Consider the following 9245-nt stretch of genomic DNA (forward strand, 5'->3'; position numbering starts at 1 on the left):
CACCGCCTAAGACTATAGGGTGCAAGCTTTTAATTATATAAGGTTTCATTTTGTCAAAGTAACTGTTATGTATTTTAAGTGGCTATTCAATGCATTTCTAACGCAAAGGACCAAAATTTGGTACAACTGTGTTTAACCCCAAGTGCTTTACTTAGACCGTGACACACTATATGTTTGTTACATAAGCATCAATGTTCAATATTCACTCCTGAAATGCACAGTACCTTCTATCACAATACTTGAAGGATCTACTCCTTTCTGTCATATTATAAGCCTTTCCTCCTAATTAATGTGCAATTAATTCAACCAACCTCCAATTAGCTTTCTACAACATCGCCCTACTTAGACAATAAAGCAGTCTTTAGCCTGGGTTTTAAACCTGGGCTAAAATAGACTCCTATAGACCAAAAATGGTTCTGGGATTTCTCTTTGTGGTGTAATTTAGATGTCATATCTAATTTGCTGTCATGACTATTGTTTCACTGTGCAATTTGTATGTCGTTTTGAATTGTAAAGCATCATAGCTTTATTGAATTAAACCTTCTGTCTTTATGTAGGGTCTGATGTTACATGTTTGTGCATTTATGTTTATGTCTCAAAAGCTGCATATGACACCAAGTAGCATAAAAAGAATATGCTCTTTTGATATGTTTGCTCCTGTGTTAGTAAATATAAACACAAACCAGAAAAAAAAAAAACCTCCAGAAGCAGAAAATTGAGAATTATTATTGCTTTTACAAGCAGAGATAGCTAAATAAACCATTCACATCACACAGTTAAGGAAGGCTTGGCTGTTTGGTAACCTAAATGCTTGTATTATCAACTCTACTAATCAGTTTTTTCCTAAGCAAAAAGTACCCTAAGTCACTTTTGTGACAATTGTCTCAAACATAAGACACTACTCTTGCCACAACTTCAGGATCACAAAGAAATGAAAATGTTCCTTGACTTGAACTCACAAGGGCCAAAGGCCATTTTACTTTATACCACAATACTCAGTCAAGTGTGAGTCTACCTTGTAGTTGTCCTTCTCATCCTGGCCTATGACGTCAACTTCTAAACTGCAGTCATGACTAAGATGACTAACTACGGAAAGTCTTGCACTAGACCACTGGAATAGCCTTTTAAGTAATTTTTAGTGCATGAAATTTCATAAAGTTTTTACTAGATAATTACACTTCCTGATTTTGTAATTAGTGGAAGTACATGCAATTACATAATAATTATGATAGTAATTACGTAATTAAGATGTATAATTATGTAGTAAAAAACATCATGGAAATAAAACCATCTACTGTGTAAGCACAATGCATTTTAAAAGTAAATTTACTAGCTCAACTGTTTAAAAATACTTTTCTTCAAAATAAAATGATTAGCTCACATTATGGTCTAACTGCTGAAAATTATTTAATTTTTTTCCTCATTGGTAATAGAAATACATTTTTAAATGCACACGAAAAAAATTTGGATTTTTCCCTGCTCTCATTACTCATACGATGACACTACATGCTGTAAATGAAGACCAGCCACCCAAACATTATCACCTAGATGACTCTAGTATTGCTGTACTTGTCACCGTAAAGGAGCAAAAGAACTGCCCACCGGAATGAGGAAACAGGAAGTGTTTCGTACAATTAACAATCTGGCTCCTATACTAGCACACCTTCAGGTCCCGTGGTATGAAAGAGCCCCAGTAAGTGCATATTTACAGAAGCAGGCTTAAAGACAAGATGTGCAATTAGAATCCAGAAATTTGCTGCTCCCGTGCATGACAAAAGGTGTCATGCACAACGTCAGCTATCCTGAAGATGATACAAGAAAACTTTCACATCCACGTACGGGCAATGCAGCCAAGGTGACAATTTCCTGGAAAACAGTTTCTCTTCTGTGACACTGTAAAGTCACTTCTGGCTAAAACCGAAACAAAACCCAAACTCTCAGTAGTCACAGTAAAGCAAAGCAACGTGGAGAGTTTCAGGCTGCAACGAGAAACATCAACTTCATCATTCCTGCAGTGAGCATAAATATGCAAAGTCAGCAACAAAAAGCAAGGTAGATTTCGTTCTTAAGGATTTATTTTATTTTTGTTGGAAAGTCAGATATACAGAGAGGAAAATCTTCCGTCCACTGGTTCACTTCCCAAGCGGCTGCAACGGCTGGAGCCGAACCAATATGAAGTCAGGAGCCAGGGGCCTCTTCTAAGTCTCCCACATGGGTGCAGGGTCCCAAGGCTTTGGGCCATCCTGGACTGCTTTCCCAGCCCACAGGCAGAGAGCTGGATGGGAAGCGGGGCTGCTGGGATTGGAACTGGTGCCCATATGGTATCCCAGTGTGTGCAAAGTGAAGACTTTAGTCACTAGGCTACCACGCTAGGCCCCCAAAGTAAACTTCTGAGCAGCAAATGAATAATTTTGCTTCCATTAAAAAAATGCCTTGAAATTTTGCAAATGTGCTACATCAATGTTGCAGTGTGGTCTGGAATGTAGTGTTAGCTGAAACTCCACTCTGGGCACATAGAGTGTAGCCCTTACATGAAGTGGGTACAGAAACACATTCTAGTTCTTTCTTTTTCAAGCCATTAATCTTTTTTTTCTTTTTCCATTTTAAAATTATATTTTTGACAATCTTTACATAGTTAATTAGAGCAAAAAGGTTCAAGAGCTACAGGAAAGTGGGTAAGACTATTATTTCCACATTGTTTCCTTTGTGTATCTGAGGTAAAGGGGGAGGTAAAGGGAGAAGCCCCACCCAGTCTCCCACCCACCCCAGGTCCCTGTTGTCGGGCATGCTCTGAGGGTCTTGCTCAAGTGGTTTTGATAGTTCACCAGTTACGAATTGCTGCCAATCTCGCCATTCTAAGCACGATGAGGTCGTTGAAGAATCCACTGATTGATCAAGGCATTAATCTTGAGAAGTTGAAAGCTATTTTGAAAATCCTAATTGACTTCTCCCTTGTTTCTTTTAGCTAAGAATAAACAGCACGGAAGAACACAGGTTCTAACTTTTGTCCCTCTGCCTAGCCCTTGTCAGGCCACCCTACAACTGTATTTCAAAATACCAAGGTGTCAGATGAAGTCTACCATAAACTTGGGATGAGACTCCTCTTTTGTGTTTTCCAGGTTTGTCATTTTATGGTTTTACCAAAAGGACAGCCCTAATCATTGAATGAATTCGTGACAGGGCAGAGTGGCGGAGGCCGCCCAGGTAGCCCTGCAGACACAGCGGCAGGGCAGGGCTGACACTCTGCATCTGCGCTAAGCTCCCACGTGAGGTCTATGTGGTTGGTAACAAGGTCGATGGTTTCACATTGAATAAAATCACCTCTTCAAAAATTTTAATGTCCGCAACATTTTATTACAAAGCAGTAACATTATTAGAGCTTATAAATGAGCAAGCACATACAACAGAGGAAACAAAATTATTTATAATCCACTAAGATATGGGCTGTAAAAATATTGTAGTGTTTCTGGCTAATTTTCCACCGCAAGTTAGAATCTAACGGTTACGCAGTTTTGTACTTTAACATACCCCATTTCTTCATGCCATGAAAGATTAAAATTACGCAACATTTATAAACAACAACAAAAAGCTCGGGATTCTATGAGCCATTCTCCTATTCTAAAATTCTCTTTGAACAAAAAAAATTTTACATACTTCAACTATTTTCTAATCATAAACACACAGCTCTCTACCATCAAATTTTCTTTAATCAAAGCAACAGGGTTTTGACTGAAAACCTACTTCAAATCATGTTTAAGATTTATTTGAAATCAAGAAGAAGAGGGAGATGCTTAGGGTTTACTTCCAAGTGCCTGCAACAGGAGGAGCTGGGTCAGGCCTGAGCCAGGAAGCAGGATCCTGAAACCTCATCCCAGGCTCCCATGTAGCCACAGGGACCTAAGTACTTTGGTTACCAACACTGGCAAGAAGGGGGATGGCAAGCTGCGCCAGACACCTGCCTCAGATCATTGTATATTTGTTAAACACACACACATGAAAAGGGAAATGAAATGTCAAGCTGCTTATCTCTAAATTGATTTTCATAAAGGAAACTGTTTTTCACAATTATAAAAAAAAGCCTAATTTTAAGAAGAGTAAACAAGTACTGAAGTGCAGGTCTCATTATTTTTATGTGTCCCAGGTAAGGGTAGACTGGTTTGTGTGTTTTACCTGCTATTTATTAATTTGGGGATAAAGCTAGTCTTGACAATTCAATAGGACTGTTCCAGTGAAACAATCCAATCTGTGGGCATAAAAAGCCCACTTTTGAACACCTTGCAAGGATTTAACAAGTAAATTCTAAGAAGTCAGGTGGCTTAGACAGGACTCCAGGAGCTGTCTACCACCTTTTTTTTTTTTTTTTTTTTAGTATTTCTAACAATGTTACAACCCTCATGCTTTTGATTTAGCAGTTTGGGAAAAGCAGTAGAAATCCTTCATATTGAAAAGGGACCTGGGGACAGACCCTCAAAAATTTCCAAATTGCCATAGAAAGTAAATCATGTAATTTCTTCCATAAAACTCTTGTTTTGTGGCTTAGAAATACACACCATGTTTTCAGACTCCTTTACTTTCCAGTACTAGCTATTATCTTTCTTTTGGAGGTCATTTTCCTCTGAGTAATAAAATTATTACTGCTCCTTGAGTCTACCTATTTTGTTGATGGTAAGCAGAGAACAGGACCTTATGGTGGTGAAGGTGAGCCATGGTCAGCTTGGCTCCTTATTAACAAATGACCTGATATTCTTTCAACTCAATCCCAATGTGGCATTAACCAAAGTACAAATCATTGTATGGCATGTCACTTTCCTTCAGTATCATTGGCAAAGAGCTAAAGTGAGTGATGTGAAATCTACAATGCCAAGGAACTTCAGTAACTTTAATTGATGGCACATGAGTCAAGCTAAGCACTCCAAGAGGTCCTAGAACTATTTCACATTGCTACCCATTCATGGACAGAACTGTTTCCTAGGACTGATTCCTCCAAAAACCTTGACATTGCGCTGGTGGCTTTATTTACTAAGAATTAATTTAACAAATATTTAGTGAGTTTACCTACAATAGGCAAAGCACAGCTAGCCCAGACACAACCCTCTACTTCAACGAAGTTAGTAGAAAAGAAAGCCAAGTGAAATAATTTAAGTAAGAACTATGAGACGGGCACTCAGAGGGTGTTGTGGGAGTGGGAAGGCAGGGAACTTTATTTACATGCCAATTTTGTCATCAATATGCCACAGCAATCCGCTGCTGCCCATGGACCACAGTGCAGTATAAAAGTACCTTGCAAAGGAACAGCCTAATTTTGGGTGGCACTAATAGAAACAGGAAATGCCTATGCATGCTACAACCAGATGCTTCAACCCTAACTCCTTTCTTGAGTAGAGTCCTAAATCCTAGTGGTGCAATTCTGGCAGAGCCAAGTACAAGGTGCTCCAGGGGGTTACAGACAGATTCCTCAAAGCAGACCGCGTGTCATGGGCTGAGATGTGCTCCCCACCCCCATAATTCCAATTGTAGCCAGGCTGAAGTGTTCAATTCTGTACCATAAACTGTGACATTTGGAAACAGGGCCTTCAAAGAAGTAGTTGAGAAAACAAGGCCACCTGGGTGGGTCCTAACCTAGTAAGACTGCTGTCTGAAAAGCTCAGGCGAAGACACAGGGGGGAAACCATGGTCATGTGCAAGACAAGCAGAAATGCTTTGGAAGCAATGAGCGCTGCGAGCACACGCGCTGCTGCTGTTGAAGTTGCTGAGCCTACCTACGGTGCCCTGCCAATGGCAGCCCTAGCAGATCATCACAACATCCTGCTAACAGCTGACAGAGGCAAGAGGCAATAAGCAAATGCTTAGAGAATCGAAACACAAGGTTTTTTTCCTTCTAGAAATCAAGAAAGAACAAACAAACCAAAAAACCCCACTGAAGCGAAAAGACAGTGGCTCCCAGTCTTCGCTCTCATAAAACCGGAGCGGGCTGCTGATGAGAGTGAGCGCATGCAACATTAGCCTGCTTTTTGCTCAATAGACTAAGCTCCTCCAGGGCCAGGAGTGCTGATCGCCCATTTGGCTCCTATCAAGTGAGGGATAGCATTCAAGGCAAGATAAAGATAATACCTGTGTCGTTTTTACTGTGGCAGAATAAACAACAAAAGGGCTCAGTTAAGGAAAAAAAAATAAAAAAAGGCTTCACTTGTAAGCTGTCTTCATTTAGAAAGTTGGGCCCCAACTGTTCACTTATCCCTCAGGCCAAGTCACCATGGGATGCGGCCGTCAAATGCGACCACTTTGTGCTGAAATCCTGGAAACAGGTTTTTGCTTCATATATTGCCACAATGTTCCTCTAAAACCTCCTTCCGATCCATTATGTCCTCTGTGTACATTCTGGGGCAGTTACAATAATAATGCCAAAGCCCCACAGAAATACGATTTTTAAAATGTTATGTAGTTACAGTGAATATGCAGTAAACACTTCTCCAAAGTGAATAACAGTCCTTTACCATTTTAAAGGAAAAATACCAAATGGGGTTAATTCACATTATGGACTAATGGCCTGTAAACTTTCGTTTGAAAGCAAAGCACAGAAAAAGCTTTGACAGAGCTACTTCGTACTCTAAAAATAAATAAACATCTTTCAAATAATGTGAACATGTTTTTTTTCCCAAGTCAAATTGCTAAGTTTCAAGCAAAAATTAAAACCACCATCCAGTTACAACCCCTAAAATACGGGCTTCCGAGTGGAAATGGTAAAGCCGCCTCAGCGAAGGAAACGTTGCTAGGCACTGACAGTAAGGGAGGCCCCACAGTCGCTGCTTCACAGCCCAGTCATAGGGCACTTGTTGACGGACGACATTTAGATTCCATTCTCGGGGATATAACTGTGTAACGACTGTCATTTGCCACAGGACTTTTGATGCTAACATCTACTGGTGTTCTGGCCTTGGTCCAAATTGAATAAGTATGTTTGTCCTTTGGCTCTCACTATTTTAAATCCATTTTTATAGCAGGTCTCCCTTGAACAGCAAATCAGAATTTTGCCCTTCCTTGTAAGACAAGACGTGAATCTTATGATTGTTACATTAATTTACATGTATGGAATTTTTTCCTATAGTTTTTCGATTCTGTAAGAATATTCTTGCACCCTAATTTTTCCCTGGGGATTACAGCTTCTACTCAATTTACTTTTGTTTAGAAATCATGCAGTTGATCTGTTCAGAGTACCCTGGAAAGGGCTTATCAAATTTGGCTGCATGTCAGAATTACCTGGGGGCACTTTCTAAAAAGTATAACTTCTGAAGCTCTACCTCACATTTTCTGAATTAGAATCTGTGGGCACAGGGTTTATGGATTTGGACTTTAGATATGTCGCGGGTGACTCTTAGGAAACTTCTGCTACTGGGCCACACTGTCAGGCGTAATGTAAAGTTTCAGTTCATATTCCACCAACTAACAAATATCCTAATACCATGCAGCCTTAACGCAGATTAAGGACATTCCCTGCGCATGCAAACCCCAGCTAACACATTCACACATAAATCATTACGAATAATACCTAAGCAGAAGAAAGCTTGAAGGGAAACAGTTTCAACAGTTAAAATCCAACAAAACAAAACGGTATCTGCAGCATTGCATGAAATTCCTTCTTGTTTCATTTTCTTTGGCTGACATACAAAAGAACCAATAAATAATTAACTTGGTGTTGTTTTTTGCCACGCACTGCTGGATAGTGTATTTATTTGAAGCAATAAAAAAAAAAAAACTGGTATTAGGGTATCCCAATTCTTAAATTGGTGAAATGGAACTACAGAAAACTGTATGAGGGAACAGATCCTATCACCAGTTCTCATTTGCCAAGCAAGCAGCTTGCACACAGCTCCTTCAGACCCGGTCACTTCAACAGCAGCAAGGTACATGGTTCGCTGTTCTCTAAGAAGCTGGCCTAAGCCTTGGAAGATGTCCCAGACCACTCCTCTCTGGGCTGCCAAGTGCCACTGGATTTTTGGAAAAGTGTTGTCATGAAAGATTGACGGAGCTCTCAGATAAGAATCTTAGAGCTGTAAGGAAGAAGACTCACTCCTTTTGGAGCCTAAGGACATCTAGGGGACAATCAAGGAGGGTTACACTTAGAAAACAGTAATGCGGGGAGTATGCGCTCATACAGTAATACCCAGAAAATGTAAGAGGTCTGAAAGAAACACACATCAGAGAAGCACTAGTTCATATCATATCATAACCATTTTCAAGGAAAGGGTCATTTGGGGTAAAAAAAATATATATCAAACAGCTATTAATGTCATTACAAGTAACTACGGGCAAAATACTAATTACAACTGGACAGAAGGAATTTTTTCTGTATACCAACCTTTAATTCATAGAAAACAAACTGTGGAGACAGGTCAAGTTCTTGTTGAACACCTAAAGACAAGATACTAATAATATCCAAGCCTGCTCTTCCATTAGTTGTAAAATATATACATATTTAATCAAAGGACAGCAAAACAAAGTCAGCACAGTCCTAAAAATTTCTAACCTATCTTACAGATGGAAAACTGAAGCCAACTATGACTAGAATGGAAAAAAGGGATACCGACCAACGGCAACATGGGGATTCTTGTTAGAGGAAATCCAGTAAGTTTTGTAGATTTCTTCCTGCCATTGAGGGTGCCTCCAGCCCTAATACCGACCAGCAAAATGCTGAATTGATATTCACTGACAAACAACATAAACACTCTGTAGGTAACTAATAAGAAAAATGTGTAAATTTGCCTTTTTTATTTTCTACATCTAATAGAAAAGTTGTCAATGTGATTTTCAGGTAGGAGAAAAAACATGCACTTGTCATGACATTTTCAAATACTTTAAGTTATGTAACAAAGCTTTTCCCAGACCCATTAAGTCCCACAGTGCCTGCAAAGTCTAGTAGAAGGAAACGCAGGGTGCAAAGGGCTCCAGGCAGCACCTGATCATATGGCTGAGGCGCCTAGCCACTCTCTTAGGATGGCGTCAATAAAAGAACTCCACCCCATGCCCCTCTTTCCAAATGAACCTGGGCTTTTAGTGAACAGCAGAGACACACTCCAGGTCTATTTTTTTGTGGTAATATCTGGTTTTTGTAGGCCCAATGATTACGTTGCCTATGCTTACTTTATTACAATTACTAAACTCTATAGAAAATAGCATTTTCAAAATATAGCGTTTAAAGAGTCCTTTTTGTACTGTTCCTCCCCCAAAGCCCTGCTTTAATGCAGAAC

General features: G+C 39.7%; 1 protein-coding gene across 4 annotated transcripts in view; it reads right to left on the minus strand.

The window, feature by feature from the left end:
• POLA1 (DNA polymerase alpha 1, catalytic subunit) overlaps nt 1–9245 on the minus strand; it is a 297480-nt gene that overhangs the window by 54473 nt on the left and 233762 nt on the right. The gene's annotated exons all lie outside the window — the stretch shown is intronic.

Source organism: Ochotona princeps, chromosome X, assembly GCF_030435755.1.
Source record: "Ochotona princeps isolate mOchPri1 chromosome X, mOchPri1.hap1, whole genome shotgun sequence".
In the NCBI taxonomy this organism is placed as follows: Eukaryota; Metazoa; Chordata; class Mammalia; order Lagomorpha; family Ochotonidae; genus Ochotona; species Ochotona princeps.